This window comes from Phoca vitulina, unplaced genomic scaffold, assembly GCF_004348235.1.
Source record: "Phoca vitulina isolate PV1807 unplaced genomic scaffold, GSC_HSeal_1.0 scaffold5, whole genome shotgun sequence".
Lineage (NCBI taxonomy): Eukaryota > Metazoa > Chordata > Mammalia > Carnivora > Phocidae > Phoca > Phoca vitulina.
The window spans coordinates 16,735,172-16,755,382 of NW_022589708.1; the positions used below are offsets into that span (position 1 = coordinate 16,735,172).

A 20,211-nucleotide genomic window follows, 5' to 3' on the forward strand; every position below is an offset into this window, starting at 1 on the left:
GAACTCATTTTCATTTAACCATTTGCCTCTTTTGGTAGCTATTCAGCAAAAAAAAAAAAGAAAAAAAGAGTGCAAGATAACAATAAAGAAGCCCTAAGAATATCAACAAAATACTCCATTCTTCCCTGCAAGACCTGTAATACAGGTTCTCTGTTTTAAGCCCATTAAAAAAGTGACAACAGGGGCGCCTGGGTGGCTCAGTTGGTTAAGCGACTGCCTTCGGCTCAGGTCATGATCCTGGAGTCCCTGGATCGAGTCCCGCATCGGGCTCCCTGCTCGGCAGGGAGCCTGCTTCTCCCTCTGACCCTCCCCCTTCTCATGTGCTCTCTCTCTCATTCTCTCTGTCTCAAATAAAATAAAATAAAAAAAAAAAAAAAAGTGACAACAGATCCAAAATAGAGTCACTTGTGCTAAGTCCACATAACCAAAGCAAGACTCACAGTGTGAACCTGTCCCAGGAATGGAATCTGAATTACCTGGCCAGCCCTCGTGAGGTACTCTGATAAACCCCTGTCATCTCTCAAAGGAAGGTGACCTTGCCTGAAACAACCCACTCTTTCCTAGTAACTTCTTTGTCCCGCCTACTTTTTCCTATGAAAGTCTTTCATTCTGTACAGCTCTTCAGAGCTCCTTTCTACCTGCTAGCTAAGATGCTCCCCAACTCATGAATCATGGCATAAAGCCAATAAGATCTTTAAAATTTACTCAGTTGAATTTTGTTTTTTGGACTTTTTTTTAACAAGTCATTTTTCACCATTAACTACTGAAACAGAAAAGATCCACTGATAAAGTCTAACCTTAGGAACTTTAGGAAATAACATAAATCCCTAATAGCAATCAAACTAATTTCAATATGCAACTCAGCTTTTTATATTGTAGCTGATCAACAGAACAGGAACTACAGGGATGGTGTTTACAAAGTAGCCAACCCTGTTTGTATTTGAATTGCAAAGAAAAAACTAACCATTTTACATAATTATGAGCACTTAATCCATTTACAATTTATAGTAGCTACTAATAATGACCAGTGAACTGGCTTTTACTTTAATATCCAAGTATCAAAACATTGCCTACATGTCATAAATTATCTTGTTTACACCCAGGATCAGAAGCAGAAGAGAAATTAAAAAAATTTTCTCTGTGGGCAATTAGGCTGACCACAAAACATAGTAAATTTGAGTTTCTGAGTTTCCCTGGGGCCAATGTATTAAGGGAAATAAACAAACTCCTCTATCTATTTTTAGTTAGTATGTCTCAGGGTACAAAGTTTAAGCTAGGTCACCATGGGAGGAAATTTTATAGGCGATTTTACACAAGATAATTCTTGTAAAGATTTCCTCTAATATTTAAAAACATACACAAATTTACCCTGGTCTTTGACTTATATACAAAATCAGATTCTGCAGCCCTGAGTTCTGATGACTATCACTGAATGTAAAATCTACTTCCTGGCATTTCAACACTGTCTAGAGAAAGCCTAGAAATATGCAGTGAACTTTTGAGGAGAAATCCCTAATTTTTCCAATATTACACAGTCTTCTGCAATACTAATTCAGCACTTAATAAACATATGACAGATAAACATATTTTACCATCATATTTCCTAAATTCTGGCTAGTGGTCCGGATACTTCCAAATTTTTATATTTATTTCAGACTGAGCAACATTTTAAGCAAAATAGAAACAAACAAAATAATCTTTGTAGGCTCCATTTGTTTGTTTTTCATATATGGAATACAACAAACACACACACACACACACACACACACATTTTAACCTTAGTGGAAAAACAAGGTAGCGTTTTTTTGTATCTGAAAGTGTAGAATATGAGTGGCTATAAGCTTTATGCATCTAAGTGCACCTAGGAATTTGCTTTATGTCTTTATAAAACTTAGTTAAATTATTTTTAATATGGACCCAAACAAGAAATAAAGATGACTTGTGGGAAAAAAGTGCAAGTTACCAAAATTTACTGATACTGATACTGAAATCAGGCTGGAGAAAGAAAAAGACTTCATAGTTTGGGAGGATTATAAATATGAATATATAAAAAAAGATAGTGTATGTTCAAAATGGTCATTTATCAGAGGTTATTTTTTATCTTTACACATTTCCTCAAAGCTCTACATCCCTTCCCCTGATTCCCCATAGATCATTCCATAGATCACCTAAGCAGGGACTGGAGAATATTTCCTCATGGCACACATATTACTACATTATAAATACATTTTTCCTGCACAGAATTCCATGCTGGGGAGGCCAAGGCTCTGAGATGGTTTCTAAACTGGCAAGGAACAGAGCCAGGATTTTAATCCAGGTCTTCTGATGTTAAGCACCTTTCATTATGCAACAGTCATCTCCCTAATGAGGTTTTGGTCTATTAATGAGGCTGGAACATCTCTATCTTCCTCTAGGCAATTGATTTTTTTTTTCCTGTTAAATGAGAGTAGAGTCAATGAACAAGTGTAAAAGGAAATAAAACTACAAAAATAAAATTACAAATCCAACCAAGAAGTAGAAAGTCTTACTCCTACAGTGTCTTCGTGTCACCCTGATCATGCCATCCCAGCAGCTACAGTAAACAAATGGGTCCCCATCAGAGAAATATCCCTATTAGAAGGAGGGTAATATTTACTCCATTTCTCCTAATAATTTATATAGGCAATGTTCAGAGCAAAGAGAACATTCATTCGTCACTGCAGGAGTAAGTAATGCTTATGAAAAAAAAATTTAAGTCAAGTGACTACTTACTATGTAAACACTGACTGGATTTCAACACATCAAAAGCTATTAAAAGGAATCCAACCTCCCAGTTATTCCCTGCATCGAAGAAAAGCCCTGTTCTATATTCTCATCCTTGTTTTCATATTAGATGCAAAAGAATAAAAAGCTGAGGATTTCTTCTTAACTGTTTTGCCTTGTGAGACAACCAAAAAGTAAAAAACCAATAACATCTACTGTTTTTTAGTGCAGGCTCAGAAGATGATATGCAATTATATATATTTATTCCACAAATGACACTTGCTATCTTTTTCCCTTGAGGCCACAAACACGACACAGTATTTCCCTCATAGAAACACATTCCTTAAAAATTTTAGCTGGACATTTTGTTTTCTCTTTTTTTACTGCCTCTCGGATTTTAATGGATTAGAGTTGAAAAGTCAACACTTAAAAATAAAGTATGGTTTGGAAATGGTTATCTGTGAATATGAGTTCATTATTCCCCTTTGACAACTGCAAGTAAAGTCAACAAAATATGTTCTGTCCATGTTTGACATAAAGAAATATTTTCCAGATGACCTGGAGATTATGGACTTTCTGGAAAAGCAATTTCATTGTAAATGAAGGCATACGTACACATCTGTAGGCATTCCCCAATCTGTAAATGGTTCCACTCCCAAATAGTTTGTTTATAAGATTCTTCTAAAGCTCGAAGTTTGTGTGTATGAGTGTGTGTGTGTGTGTGTGTGTGTGTGTGCACGCACATATGCAGAGAGAGAGAAAGAGAGACAGGGACAGAGGGAAATAATGTGGATATTCTCCCAGAGGAAGGAGTTCTCCATCTCATTTTCAACTATTCAACAATTTTTAACCAGCTTTTCAACTACCCTTCTGTAGCTCCAGCTACTGTTCCAAGGGCAGGCAGCAACAGCAGCGAACAGGAGCTTGTTAAAACTGAAAAATCCCAGGCTCCACCCAGACCCTACTGCAGCAAAATCTGCATATTATAAGATCCCAGGTGGTTCCAACATACATAAGGTCTAAGAAGCACTGGCCTAGACCTCCCAACCCCAAAGTCTCCCAACCCAAGTACTTCACCTCAGTCCTTCCAACACTAAATGCCATCTACAACTGCTGAGAAACCATTCCTCAACTCACACACACAAGCCTCTCCCCAACCACCCCGCCCCCCACCAACCTCTGCCCCACGATTCCCACAGTGCTGACTGCACCAGCTTCCACTAGTCACCCAAGCAGAGACTGGAGGCTGTCTTATATGTCTTGTGCTCCAGGACGCAGTCTGTGTTGCTCTCCATTATGACCTAAGCACCTAGCGACTACTCAGAACTTAATGAATATCTATTGAATGAAGAAAACTAGTAACCATGCAGATATGCCCCTGCGTCCCTCCCCTGTATCCACACTGCTAGAGTCTCTTTTTTTTTATATGAGCAATCATCTGATTTATAAAAAGATGCAACAATATTTAAAATGATACAAAATATCAATTTCAAAACATCAAAAAGTGGGTGTATTTAACCATAGTCAGCTCATAACAGAGCAAATGGGTGAGAAGAATAATTCATGCTACAGCATATTGCTAATATGAACTGGCAACAGAAAAAGTTGGTAAAGGAAGGCAGAGGAACTCTATCTTTTAAGAATTAGAACCGAGGGGCTCCATAATCATCTGGCATCCGCTCAATGTTGTACCTATGGTTAGAAATGTACATGATGGGAACTCCAGGGATCTTCCAGATCCTTTGTTTAAGGTCCCGGTCAACTGTGGCCACAATTTAACACTTGTGCTGAGTTACTCTCTGTACTAAGCAGTCATCTGCATAGATTCCTTTGTGTGTGCATGGTAATCGTTCAAATCTTGGATCCTTGGCAATCCTTAGAGCCACTCAATACTTTTGCCCCAGTTTCTCAATTTCAGCCATCACACAGTTATACAAGGGTACACTTGGCATACAGACAGTCCATCATTGACTGTACTAAGTCAAGTTTCGCTTTAATGGAAAAGTCGATAAAGTTGGTATCAACCAGGATGTGGTAAGGTGGGCCCAGCAGTGTGTTATATTGGAAGAATAAGCAGGAAGGATGTTGGGGGACTTCTCTTTCCTTGAGTGCACTAGGATCTTTCTTTTCTTTCTTTTTAGGTTTTCATCTGTCCTTCTCTTTAAGCCTCTGATCTCGGAGACTAAGCATTCGCTTCATGGTCGCATACTTTCTTGTTTTCTTTTGCTTCCCCATGTTCATGCCACACTCTTGTTTCTTCCGGAATCACCCCATGCTGCTAGAGTCTCTTAATGAGTCCCTCAGGCTCTGATTCCTTCTCCTATCAGTACAGAAGTTTGGTTTTCATGAAATACAAATACTGACTTGTGACTCACAATCAGTATTTGTGTTTCACTCAAATAAAATGAATGCATCATACATTACCACTACCTTGATATTTCCAAAACACATATCGGATGATCCTCTTCCACTCACACTCTCCATAATGCTTTAAAACTGTGATCTCCCACAGAGGAAAAAGCAAAGTCCAGTGCCTGAGGATGGCCACTGCCTATTCCTAAGTGCTACCTGTCCCACTCCTCTGCCCCAACCACATCTCATGTTCCACCTTTACTGAAGTATAAGCCACTCCTTGTTCCCATCTGCATTCTCAACTCCTCAAATCAAGTTGGATTATATTGAATCCTTATTGCCTGTAAGCACAAAGCAATGTATTGGGTTTGCACTTCTGAAAAGCTATATTAGGGCTTAAAAATAACAAAATTAATCATGAAAATTTAAAATATACACCAATACATTTTCATAAACAATCATGGGATATGGAAATCAAACACCTAATAGGAAAACTACCTCCTAATTTTACTGGGGGGGGGTGTATTTCTGCATGAGCTAACCGACTGAAAAGTCTTAATATACAAATCCAAATAAACTAAGGCTGAAGATACCTTTTCAGTTTCTAGTGTGTTCCTAAGGGTTGGCATTTTTCGTTTCTTCAAAGATCATTCTAGGTCTTTCAAAATATAGACACAGGTCTACAAAACTCTAATTGCCCATTTGCTGTGCATGAATCCTTGCAATATTTTTCTCCAGGTAAACACTGCGAAGAGGCAGGTTCCATGCAGGCTTCAGTTGAATCTTAAAAGTAAATACCACTTTTGGTTCTTAGGACTGGGGTCTCAAAAAAAGCATAAAACAGGGAGCCACCACTCAAGCTGAATAAATTGGGAGTGCTTAAACAGGTAGTTCCAAAACCCAAATCTCATACCATTTTCACATCTCCGTGCCCGAAAATGCATTACACACCTAAGCCCCCACATGGAGCATGTACATCCTCCATCACTAAATCACCCTAACCCAGCCCAACTGTAGCACTTTTGTAAAGGCTTTCTTAACTTATCCCCAAAGTTAAAGACTTTTAGCACAGCTCCGGTTAAACAAGTTATCTATATGTCTATCTCCTACTAAATTCTAAAGCCCTCAGTTGGGTGCAGTATTCATGTCTTCCCCATCTTTTTTCTCAAATACTTAGCATGGTGCCTCATGCTGAATAAACAAACCTCTAATGTAGGTAAAATACCATTAAGAGCCACAAGTTGAAGATCTGCAACTTTCTAAGCCCTAAGTGTTCTGATTTTTTTAAAGATATATTTATTTATTTGAGAGAGAGAGAGAGAGAACGGGGTGGAGAGGGGCACCAGAGGGAGGGGGAGAAAGAGAATCTCAAGCAGACTCCCCGCTGAGCACAGAGCCTGATGGACTCAATCTCACAACCCTGAGATCATGATCTGAGCCAAAAACAAGTGCTGGACGCTTAACTGACTAAGCCACCCACGTGCCCCCTAAGTGTTCTGATTTAAAGTCAAGATTTGAAACTTTCTGGGACCTGAGATCAACCCCAGTGAACCACAAGCTGGATGCAAAATGGGACTTGGACTTGGAGGACAGGTGGAAACTGGCAACTGAGTCATGCATACGCGTGGCAGCACAATGCAAAAGCTCATACAACAATCAGGTGGAGGAAGGATGGCAAAGGAGAAAGGAAAAGTGAATGGGGAAATGGCAGCCCAGACCATTCTAATGAGCAGTCCTTGGTAAGATAAGTGTTGAGAAGTTATTATTATATATATGTTTATATACAATATAATATATATATATAACTCACATATACACATATCACATATTTTGTCTATTACGTAATAAATTTGTCCACATATGATATGCCCTCAATGATGCTATCATACATCTCTTAAGTATATAACAGTCATCATAACAGAAATCTTAATAAGGCAACTATTGATGAGTTGGCTACTAAGAAATTTATATTACAAAATGAACTTAATATATATAAACTGATACGAAAGTGGCATAAAAATATATGTAATAATAGTCACAAAAACCGATATAAAATATGGAGCAATCATTCGTACTGCTGGACCAATATTTAAGATGTAGCCAATTCCAGTGCAAAGAAAATGGAAGCTCACCACACAACATCAAGCCTCATAGAGCACAGCAGTGCCCCTCAGACTGAACTGCCAGAGCCTAATGAGAGATGCAGAAGTATCAAGTGTAAGAGTTAGAAATTTTCATAACAAGTTGACATTTTCCTATCTATTGAATCTAATAATAATGAACTTGTTTTGTTTTATAATTAAATTTTAGAAAATAATTTTATCATATTTTATGAAAGAATCAGTCTGCAATGGATTGGAAAAAGGAGGAAGAGGGGCAAGAGGAAGAGGAGGAATAGAAGGAGGAAGACTAGAAGGAGGGCTGATCCTTCCCCACCCAGAATTTGAGAAGCACTGCTCTTCTACCCCACCAGAAGCCCGTCCAGTTAGTGGCTAATACTGGTCTCACACTAGATGGTGAAATGAGCTGACAATTCCAGATACAGGATCAGAGAGACAACTTGGATTTGGTTATTTAAGCTGCTCATAGACTTGGAGCACTCGGGGCAGTGCTTTAGTGAGGCAACTTCTTTTATTTATTAGAGGAATGTATTTGGCACTATTTTCTAGGAGGAGATGAAAATGTCCCTGTTTTAAGAAAAATATTGTTTTTGGATGGATTTAGAATAAATACTTTCTAGCGTCCATTTCAACTCTCAAAATCTCTGATTCTATTACTGGCTTAATGCTGAAAAATATGCTCACCTGCAGTACGAAAAATAGTTAATTTGACAATGGAATCAAAAAAAGGAGTACTCAGTTTAACTTATAATCTGTACTGTATACAACACGATATAAGATTGGAGCCTTCAGTTCAAAAAATTATAGAGGAAGGCATTACCTAGGAAAGTGACATCATTGCTTTACTTGTGGAATAGAAAGAAGGAAGGAAGGAAGGAAAGAAGGAAGGAAGGGAGGAAGGAAGGAAAGGAGGGAGGGAATGAGGGAGGCCATGTGATTTGCCTCAAGGGATGAGACACACAATTAATAATGTGAACTGCTAGTGATAAATTGGACTGTGAGAAGTTTGAAGTTTTATTTGAATGAAACACCCATCATTAAAAATGGGAAACTAGCAAACTAAAGTGATGTGATTCTGAGTAAGTGAGAGAATGGGATTCAGCATTTTAGCTGCTTTAGCTGGGGTGACCTCATCATAGTTTTAAATAGACTGTCCATTATAAGCATAAATTATCACCCCATGAAACTTTTGATAGGCTGGATACTGACCTGGAAATTAACAGTCAAGCATACTGCAGAAAAAAATTTATAAATGAATCTTTTTGCTTATAACCAGCATGGTGTTGATTAGAGAAAAAAGCAAAACCATGGCAATTCTTTAAATTGCTATTGTTAAAATAGAATTAGCTTAATTAGTAATGAGAGATACAAAGCTTCACCTGTCCTAGAAATTACTCCCTCCTATGCTATAAAGATTTGGTGATGGAGAGTAATTCTTATTGGTAAGATAACAGTAGTTGAATAGGGAAGAAGGTTCTGGAATTTGGCTTTCCTATTTAATAAAATACTCCTCAATGAATTGCTCTATCAAAAAACACTTAAAACAAACAAACAAACAAGCAACTCTGGTATGTTGCCCAAAGTGAATCCAGTGGTTTTTCTTCCTAAACCATCACATGTCACCAAAAATATGTCATCAAGTTTGGGTATATGTATGTCCTTCTAGAAATACTTTTCCAATATGGTTATTATTTGTGAAAGTCACAATATCCTCATTTAAACTATATCTTTTAGTCCATATATTTAGTACTACTTAATATTCTGAAATATCTACAGCAACAAAATAACATGTTACTGTCAAAATAACCTGACTCCAACAGTTTATTAATATTATTTGTTGTTCTCTTGTGAATTAAATCCCTTTCTTTTGACAAGTGATTTTTTAATAGACAGCTAAATTCAAAAAAGTTTATGTATTTAAAGGAATCACTTTAAAATGTAGTTAAAACAGGGGTGCCTGGGTGGCTCAGTCGGTTAAACATCTGACTCTTGATTTCGGCTCAGGTCATGATCTCTTGGTCTGAGATCAAGCCCTGCATGGCACTCCACACCCATCATGGAGTCTCCTGGGGATTCTCTCTCTCCCCCTCTGACGCCCTCCCCCCACCACTGTCTCTCTAAAATAAATAAAATCCTTAAAAAATAAATAAAATAAAACATAGTTAAAAACTAAAAAAATGTACTTAAAAAACTATGGCAATTTATTCTTTAGTGAGAGGAAAGAAAGGAGTCAATTTTTCTGGAACACATATATATAACCACTTTTTGTTAAGGTACTGGGCAATATTTACACTATGATGAGTACATATATTTTCTCTTATGAGTCAAATAGTACACTGTGACATATCTTTTTTTGTAAAACTTTGTATTTTTCCTAGATTTAACTATTGCCTCTCTTTTTCCCTCTGCTTAGACTCTTCCCAAACTCTCCCCATTAAAACAACTTAAAATACAGGTTTTCCCATGATCAAAGTTATCCGGTAATCCATATCCCGGAGCCCTCAATTCTCCTGCTCCAATTTGGGTTGGTTGATCACAGACCTGTCAAATAACTATTGTCCTGTGATTTTCCTTCACTACTTCTAATTTCCATATTGCTGCAGGAGCATCCAGTGTCACTTGGTCTTAAATTCTTTGTGCACCACAAAGGATGTATTTTTCTCACTTAAAGTCCATTAGGATCTGGTCTTCATGCCTAGAGTTGTGAAATTTCATAATGATGTTCTTGGCTCTTTTCAAATAATTTCGTTATGAACTGAATGTAGAAGCTTGTGTCCTTCAGTTCTGGGACAATTTTTTTTTTAAATTACTTTGAAAATGTCTTTTTTCTTTTGTTTATGCTGCACTTTTAATGAAAACACTATCAGTTGGATATTATGCGGTCTGCTTGTTATATTTTCTAGGACATTTCCTTAATGGTCAGACATTTCTATTGATTAATTTTATTCTTTCGATTTTTAAAATATCATGAGGTCGCTCTTATTTCTTCAATTGTTTTGATTGTAATAGCATTACATTCTTTCCCATAGAGGCAATGTCTTCTCTTATTTCTCTAAGTTACTTTCATTTTTTGTTGAGTCATCTTTTCTGCTCCTGAACTATTAATTTAGCTTCTCCAAACTCCTTTCTGGTAGTTCTTTCTTCTTGCTGTAGACCGTCTCGTTCTTTTTGTGTGTACTCCAAATACATGGTGATCCTTGGCTTTATTCAAGAGAAAATAAAATAATGCCTGGGAATCCTATGCAGCTTATCAACAAATGGATTTATTTCACTGCTCAAGGTGAGCAAGCAGAGACTTGATCCTTCAAATATCAAAGATCTGGAGATCTTTTCTGTAGAACCAGTTTCTTCAGAAAATAAGCTTTCTCAGGCCTGTGTACCAATGCTCTTGGAGATAGATGGCAGGAGAGAGCTACAGCTCTCACTGTTAATCACGGAGACTTTACCTTTAGCTGTGCATGGTGTTCCCATTTTAGAATCACCCTAACTCAGTGTATCCATGGAATAAATCACATCCCTGAAGAAGTAGGGGCACTCTAGTAATCAGTTGTCTGCTCATACAGGGGAAGAGGATATGGGGAGGTACAGCATATCTTGTTCAGACTTTCACAAAACTCCCTGTTTTTGCCCCATATTTCACTCCCAACTTCCGCAGTATCTACTATTGCCAATTCCTGTCTTTTCCAAGCTTCCTCCTTATTGGCACCTCCCTCTGTAAGCACCAAGTATTCAACTCTCTCTGCTCTAGTAATCCCTCCTTCCAATTTATATTACCCAGAAATTCACAACATTTCCAATCTATTATCTCCCCTCAAATTCTCTTTGTTCGTGTTTCTATCCTTTGTGTTCCTTTGATTTCAGTGAGGTGTTCAGAAGGGAGTATAGGCAAATACATTTACTCAAGTTGCCATGTTTAACTGTAATCTCAAGGTCTTTCTTCTGTCAGAAAATATGCTACTCCTAATATAATCAAGTTATCTGAATTTTATTACAGAAAAGAATCACACCGTCCTACTTTTCATTCACCTTCTTGATTTAAGATAAGAATTTGCTGTTTTTCTTTGCAGGAGGTGTCCATCAGCATCAAGCGACAAAAGCCAACAAACAAAATCTGGCACATATTTATGAACAACTTAACTACCTAGAATGATTCTTAAAATTTCCTTAGTTATGGGGGAGGGAAGGAAGCCTGAAATGACCACTCTCATCTATGTGTCTATTTTTACCATTCAAGAGACCAAAATTATCAGTCATGTACAAAATACAGACTGCTATTCCATCTCCTTGGCATCCATCAGAAATTTCCCAGCTAGTCATTCCTTGTAGAATGACAATGCCGCATAATAACAGCTGAACTCACTGGAGGAAAGGCATGTATGATGGGACAAGAGGACATGACTTGACAAAAAGCATTACGAGTAAGTGGCTTCCCTTGCCATCTATCATTCTTCCTGCATCCTCCACACTGGCATAAAGAAATCTCTTACCATGTGCTGAAACAGCAGATGGGTTTATCATAACACAGTAACAGCCAAAGAAAAGTCCAAAATGAAAAGACTGACTTTATAACAAAAAGAAATATTTGATGTTGGATTTCAATCAAGGTTTGAGCCTACTCCATGCATTTCACTCTCCACTGGTAATTTTAATAAAACCAATTGAGAATTCACCATGATCCAGTCCGTTTCCTGTTAAAATAAATAAAAAAGAAAATATGGGGCCACAGACAGCTAGCACTGATTCTGCAGAGACTTGTCTTCCTTCAAATTAAAAGCTTTCATAAATCTAACTCAAAAAACAAAAGAAAAACAAAACAGAAACACAGAAAAGCATGCCTCTCATAAAACACAGGGTCTGGGATGACCAAACAAGAAAGGGTGTGAGGTTTACATTGACCACAAACATACTCTGAGTTCAAAGGATGCCCTAGTTATCAAAAAAGTTAAGGCAACCTTGAGTAGCTTACAGCAACGTCGAGAAGCATAAGAGGTCCCCAGCTAATTAAAGCTATTTATAAAGATTAAGTCATTTTTTTTCTGTTCAAAAAAAATCAAGATACCCAATGAGTTTACCAAATATTTTAAATTATAATGGATACTTAGGCAATGTTAAATGACTTACTATGTGTGATTTCTGATTTTAATGGAAAAAAATGCAATAAAAGGACTGTTGAAACGTGAATCTGATTTCTAAAAGCAGGACCACATATAAACCATCCCATGAATATGTTAAAAGTCAGCCAATTTTTAATAACAGGAAGGGTAAAAACAGGGACCACCTCTCTCATTACATTTCTAAACCTCCCCTAACATTTATAATACAGGTCTACATACTTGGAAATGCTGTCAAAATTGCCTTGTTAATGAGAATGGCTCAAAGTACTAACATAGCTTGCTCCTCAAATGTAGATCAGATAATGAGAGCTTAAGCACTTAGTGCATACGCTGTAGAAATTAAAAATGAAAACAAGGTATGACACCTTCTCAGAATAGTAAAGTACATTAAAGTATATGCTGAGCAATGAAACATTGAAGCCATGAGTTCCTAATCACAGAATAAGATTTTGATTTATTGATTTTGAGGAAAAGGCTTATAACTCTGATTTAACAAAGAAAAACATTTTAGTAGAATGCCAATCTTAAAGAGATGTTCAACAATTAAATATTTGTAGGTGCCAAGCATGTAATAAGGGGTAAATAGATGGCTCTTTCATATTAATTATTATTTAGTGGTTGCTAAAGAAATCTTTTATTTAAATGTTGCTGTTGTCCAATGAAGACAAAAGTTTAGATATGGGTAGAATCAAGCTGTTTTTTTTTTTTCCCTCTATGCTCTAGGGCATGTTTTTACATTATCCCTCACAGCAATCATCCCCCTACACTGTAATTTGTTTATATGTCCTCTTGCAACACCTGATCATGAGCCCTTTGAGATCAAGGATATATTAGATCTCGTTGTGTCTCAAGCACTAGGCTGGGCCTACGAAAGGTACGCCGTGAATGAATAATGACAGGAGCCCATATATTAGGCAACCCGGGCATGAATGCAGATTTTATTTCTATATTCGGACAATGGACTTAGCTAAAGCCCCTTCTTTGGTAATGGTCTAGGGTGTGAATAAAAAAAACAGATTCCCACTCAAGTAATAATTTTAATTGGGGATTGCAGCCTGGAGCATTGTGTTAAAAAGGATTCTAATAATGAATTTAGGTATAGTAGCAGGGGTTGCAATGTGCTAGAGATGCAGAAAGAGAGTAAACCAAGTATATTCAACATTACAAGCCTAGGTTTAAAAAGTTGATGGTCTTAAGTATGTAAAAACGGATGTCCTTGTGAAAAGACATCATTGGAATTCCTTTGGTCGGGAATAAGGAACAGGACACTATGAATGCTATTAATTTCTTTTTTTTTTTTTAATGTGTAAATACATCAGATAGAGGACCAGGCAAAAGCACTTTGTGCGAATATACCACTCACACATGTCATCAACAAGTGTCTGCAATAAAAGTGGTAAACACAGAGAGAGAGGAGAGAGAGACTCTCAAATCCCTCAAACATTAGTTGGTAATGATTGATTATATAAATGGTGAAAATAAATGAAGGACAAATACTTCCTCAAGTAAATATTCTAATTACCTATTATAAAAGAAAATGCATTTTTTTAAAGATTTTATTTATTTTTGACAGAGAGAGAGAGAGCACAAGCAGGGGGAGCAGCAGAGGGAGAGGGAGAAGCAGGCTCCCCGCTGAGCAGAGAGCCCGATGTGGGGCTCCATCCCAGGAGACCCTTAAAGAGATGTTCAACAATTAAATATTTGTAGGTGCCAAGCATGTAATAAGGGGTAAATAGATGGGTAGACCCTTAACCGTCTGAGCCACCCAGGTGCCCCGCATTTTTAAAATTCCTAACTGCCTATTTTGGGTGTATTTCTGGTGAAATAATGTTGAATTCTATAAAGAATATTAATATGTAATGGTTAACCGAAATTTCTAAAAATGAATAATTTACTTGTCAAATGTTACTGAGAAAATATAATCACTAATTAAATGATTTAACATGTATAGCCTTATCTGTTAATCAGTGATGATTTTAATTTTCAATAGCTAACAATTTACTAATTTTAAAAGCAAAATAAATAATAAACACAATTGCACTGGGATGATTAAAAGCATTTTATGGGGCTATAGGGAACACAGGAATGTATGGGAATACAGGAATTCCTCTTCCAGGAATACATTTTATCATCTCCTTGGAAAAGAGACTATAATTGAAGTTATGACAATTCACAATATCACCATACTCATTTTTGATGGCAAGAAAAAAATTACACTCCAGAAAATTTTTGACCAGAATTATATTGATAATAAACTGCATAGCTCTTTTTTAAACAAGCAAAAACTAAAATTATTGCTTTAAGCATATATAATATTTTAAGATTTGGCTATCAAACAACTTTTTTTTTTAAAAAAAAGGACATAAATATTTGATAAAGAAGTCCCCTCCCTCTCATGACCCCTAAAAATAACCAGCAAACAAAGGTACCTTAATCATCCTACACACTGACAATATGCTGGTTTTCAACTTTCAGTTCTAATTTTTTCAAACTCTCCCTTCCCTCTTGCTAACTGCCACTGCACAGGAGTCTACGTTCTCATAAACCTCAGACCCAAGTTACCCAAAACAACAATTTGGCCATGTAATCCTTTGGCTTTATAATCTACTTACATGGCATAATTCACTGAATTGCGTCATTACCAGCTTCCTCATTTCTCAGTATACATACACACACTCTTCCTTTTTTTCCATCTAATCAGGTCCAAATTGCTGCATTGCACTCCACCATCTTGTGTGATCTGGAACAGTCATGCCCATGGTCTAATTCTCTCAAACCAAAGACAAAATAGATAGCCTCGATTAAATGCTCCCGTTTATACACTGGGGAATGAAAAACACAAGAATGCCATGTGGGAACTCTAAGATAGTAAGTTTATACCCCAGGCCATGTGTTCTTAATCCTTAACCCCACCATGTTTCACCCTTCCTACTCATGAACTGCTAAAATCTATGTTTACTGGAAGAGGGTGGGTTCAGGTGCTTAACTGATATGATCACTTGGATTCTGGAGTTGTTTTCCAGACCAGTCTCACCTACAATGGCTAGGTTAAAAAGCATATATCACCTCTTTATTTGACTCTTTACATTGTGTTTTTTTCAAAGAATAAAATAAATCATTGGGTGAAAAATTAAGCCAAAAAAAGAGAAAATCCATTCTCCTATGCAATTCAGCTTACCTACAAGCTTTCTTTGTTCATCTCTGATGACATCAGAACTCACCGCAAAAAGACATTTTAGAGCAAAGAAAACCAGAATAGAATTCTCTTGACAACTCAGAGAATGGTTCTGATTCCTCTAATTGCATCAAACTTACAACTGGAAAAATAATCAAGAACAATCTGAAGATGAGCATGGAAGTCACACCTATAAAGTAATACTAGGCATGCCTTAGAAAGAATGAAGTATGTGCCAATACAGAAAAATCCCCACTATACAGTGTTTGTGAGAAAGCAATTTGGAGAACAGTAAATGTATAATCCCCTCATTTATATAATTCTTAGAGAATAGAATTCTGTTACAGGTATGAACAGAAAAGAAAGGGTGAACACAAGATACTATTTACATGGGTTACAATGGAGTGGATTAAAAACTCCTGTTCCCACACAGAAATGCCTTAACATGGAGTAAGAGCATGTTGTACAAAAAGCACAGAAATGCTCAAAAGCCACACTGCTGGTCAGCTCAAGTGCTTTCTGTTATGCTCACACTTTAACATGATCTTTCATATTCCAACCAAATGTTGAGAAACTGATGGAAAACATTCCCATCTTATTTCAAAAGAAAGTGTACAACTTGGCTAGCTGTTCGACATTCAAATAATGGATTGGTTTTACTTATCCAGGGAGAAGAAACACTACTTCATTTCTACAGTTTCAAGCCTGAAAGGTTTTATTGGTTCTTAGTTTTTGTTTGGTTGTTGGATTTGGGTTGTTTTTACTCTTGGGCTGCGTCAAACAAATGATCCTAGAAGCTACTATGTCAAAAATTCAACAGCAAAGCATCTAACAGAATGAGTATAGGGAAATTACAGAATTATACTTACTTAGATCTAAAAAAGGATCTCTGAAACAGAGTTAACATGTGCTGACAATGGCAGGTTGGAGTCCTAACTTCATTACCTAGAACACATTGCTTCTCTATTAAATATGAAAATGGTTATGTCTCTAATATCTCTTCCATTATCACCGAATGCCATCATAGACTAAATTACATTATTAACTGCATGCCAAAGATGGCTTCAGCACGATTTTTAGAGCCAAATAGGATATCGTTAAAATCAAATCATCCACTGGTGGGGCGAATCTTCTTGGGCACATCAGGTTTCCGAGAAGACAAAGTTGTACATCAGCCAGTGGAACCATTGTTGAGTTCCTATTTTAAGCGAGCTAAAGATTTCAAGGTGCTCAACTAAATAAATTATCCTTCATTTAATTGACCATGCTATTCACAATGAACACCTCCCTTAGTAAATGGCTCAGTATAGGGATATTGACTTGAGAACTTAAAGCAGGTTATCAAAGGCGAAAAGGAAATTGTTATCAAATGATGGAAGAACACTGCAAGCTCGTCCCAGTAATCACTAGGCTGTGTGAAACTATGTTGTCTTTGTTAAAAAGATAAAGAACATAGGACACAGATTAATAAGCTATAGAATAAATAATATAGAATATAGAATAAATAATAAGCTATTGGATTATAAAATAATAACAATAATATAATAACAATAATGTAAGTAAGCCACTGGTACTTAATCAGTTTTGGTCCTTCTTGCTTAGTTAAAAACTCAAAATGGAGAGCACATGGGTGGATCAGTTGGTTGAGCGACCGATTCTTGGTTTTGGCTCAGGTCACAATCTCAGGGCTGCGAGATCTAGCCCTGCATCAGGCTTCACGCTCAGCACAGAGTCTGCTGGAGATTCTCTCCCTCTGCCCCTTGCCCCACTCTCTCTCTCTCTCTCTCTCAAATAAATAAATAATCTTTTAAAAAAAACTCAAAATAGGAAGTAAGAGGTGTGTATATACGATTCACAGTGCTAAAGGAAACAGACATGGAAATTAAGACCTTTGGCCACACATCACATACGCAGGGATATGAGCATACCCTGTCCTTGGGATCTATTGACACTTAGAAACAAATAAGGAAGATATATGCTGAAAAATGAAAAAGTGTAAAAAAAACAAAAACAAAAAAAAACTACTTCAACAAAAGAAAAGAACTGAAAGCTACCAGAGGTTAAAAGTGACTGTTTTCAAGAAACTCTGTAACTGGAGAAGGAAAAAAAGAAAGTTATTTGGTTTGATAATGCTTTCGGAAGTACTGCCAATTTCATATAAGACAGATGTGAAATGATGATACAATTAGGGTGCTTAGGTATCTTCTTCAAAGCCAAAGTAACTTTCTGAATGAATTATTTATAACTCACATACTATTGGCAAGTATTCCACATAACTTTCTTCCAGCCTTCTATTAAAGGGTACCCATTTTCTCCTTGGCTTCTCTCTCTTTTTCACTCCTGAATCTCAGAGGCTAAAAATCACTCTTCTACCTGCCCACCCCAAAGACCTTCCTGCCCGGGGAACCTGGAACCTTCGACAGTTTACACACATCCAGCTGAGAATTTTGTAAGGGCACAGTCTCAGACTGTTCCTGAACCAGGAGTTTGTATCCAGTTTGGATTCTGTCACAATCCTATCACCACCTTGTTAACAATCCGGGTTAGAGTACAGGCCGGACACCTGGCACAACACATGAGCTGGGGGCTACATCTCCCTCTATTCATGTCATTATTTGTTTACAAGGGGACTATCTCTACAGGCTGCTAGGATGTTCCAGGCATAACAAAACTAACCATACAGATTTGAGGGGAGTATAGCTTAGCCATTCATCGCAACAGACTTTGTCGGCCTTCGCTGTTGTCAATCGCAATATCTGCCATCATTATCCCTGTATGACCAGAACAAATAAATAAACAAGTGGTGTTGTCTTTGCTTGCGATAATGGAAGTAGGATGTCCTGTGTCTGGGCAGGAAGAGCCTCACTCTATGACTGAGATGAGCAGGGCCCTCAAAGCACTTGGAGAAGGATTAGGAGAAGAAAATGGATGCTAGCTGTATTAAAGTATCTAAAGAATCATCACATGAAAACAAATCTTGGTTTCTTCTGCATGTCTCCACAGGGAAAATGTCAAATACATAGGTAGAAGAGGCAGCCGGCCATATCTCATTCCCTGCAAAAGAATTACCTGAAATGCAGAACTTTCCAGAGCTAGAAAGGGTGTCAGAATTTCCTCCACACGTGGCGCTGCCCTTTTTGCTGGATGTCGGAGGCCTGGGTTTAAGGGCCATGGTTAAGGCAACAACTGGATTCCTAAGGCAGGGATGATTCAGTGGCACTTAAGTCTCTGAGACTCAATCCCTTTTTATATCAGAAATAAAATTCACAGACAATAGAACCCATCTCACGTATATATTTTTCTTTATCAGTAAAATGTACTAACTATAATATAAAAGGACCTTTCAACTTTTAAAAATTGTAATAAAATAATAGTAGTTCAATATGTAAATGCTTCGACCAGACTTCACAAGAAGGCCATGAAAATAATGAGAGGACAGGGCGCCTGGGTGGCTCAGTTGGTTAAGCGACTGCCTTCAGCTCAGGTCATGATCCCAGAGTCCTGGGATCGAGTCCCACATCGGGCTCCCAGCTCAGCGGGGAGCCTGCTTCTCCCTCTGACCCTCTCCCCTCTCATGCTGTTTCTCTCTCTCTCTCTCTCTCATATAAATAAATAAATAAAATCTTTTTTAAAAAAAATAAATAAATAATGAGAGGACAGACATAATGTGTTTTATCAGTTATTCAAGTACCAAAATCAGCTTAGCCATCAGTACCATGATTTGTTACAATAGTGAATAATGCCTGGTAAAATATGGAACACAACAAACCATAGTCTTTTTTTCAATTTACATGATAGTGGCATTTCTGAAAAATTCACTGCATAATAACACAACAGGAATATATTTTTTTATAATGAATAATAGAGTTAGTTTCCAAACTCAGAAAATTATACACAGGTTTTTCATTTGCAGGAATGTCTTCAAGAACATTTGAAAGGCGTGCGGAATAAGAGACAACTCTGTGCATTGCAGGGAGCCAAGCTGCTCCAGTCCCCAGTCACTACAAACCAGTGGCACCCACTCAACTACCGTGACACAGATATGACTCTGTCATGTTTCCAAAGTGCCCCTACGGGTGATCCTATTTTTGCTCACTGTGATGGTTAACTTTACCTATCACTTGACTAGGTAGGCTAAGGGATCCCCAGACAGCCAGTAACACATTGTTTCTGGGCGTGTCTGTAAGGATGTTTCTGGAGGGGATTAGCATTTGAATCAGTAGACTGAGTAAAGAGGCTTGCCCTCTTCCAACGTGGGAGGACATCATCCAATTTGCTGAGAGCCCAAAGAGAACAAAAAGGCAGAGGAAAGGCAACTTCCCCATTTCCCTTCTTGAGTTGAGACATCCATCTTCCCCTGCCTGTCCTCAGACATCAGAGCTCCCCACTCTCGGACCTTCAGACTCACAGACTTAAAGTCAGTTCTCAGACCCTTGGATTTGAACGAAATGGCACCACTGGGTCTCCAGCTTGCAGATGACTGATTGTGGAACTTCTCAGTCTCCATAACCACATGAGCCAATTCCTATAACAAATCCATCTTCAGGGCATCAGGGTGTCTCAGTTGGTTAAGCGACTGCCTTCAGCTCAGGTCATGATTCTGGGGTCCCTCGAGTCCCACATCAGGCTCCCTGCTCAGTGGGGAGTCTGCTTCTCCCTCTGACCCTACACCCCCCCATGCTCTCTCACTCTCTCTCTCAAATAAATA

At 37.6% G+C, this 20,211-nt stretch overlaps 1 protein-coding gene and 1 pseudogene across 4 annotated transcripts in view; both read right to left on the bottom strand.

Moving 5' to 3' along the window:
* GPC6 (glypican 6) overlaps positions 1-20,211 on the bottom strand; it is a 1,069,657-nt gene that overhangs the window by 982,374 nt on the left and 67,072 nt on the right. The gene's annotated exons all lie outside the window — the stretch shown is intronic.
* On the bottom strand, positions 3,943-6,365 carry LOC116631541 (annotated as a pseudogene).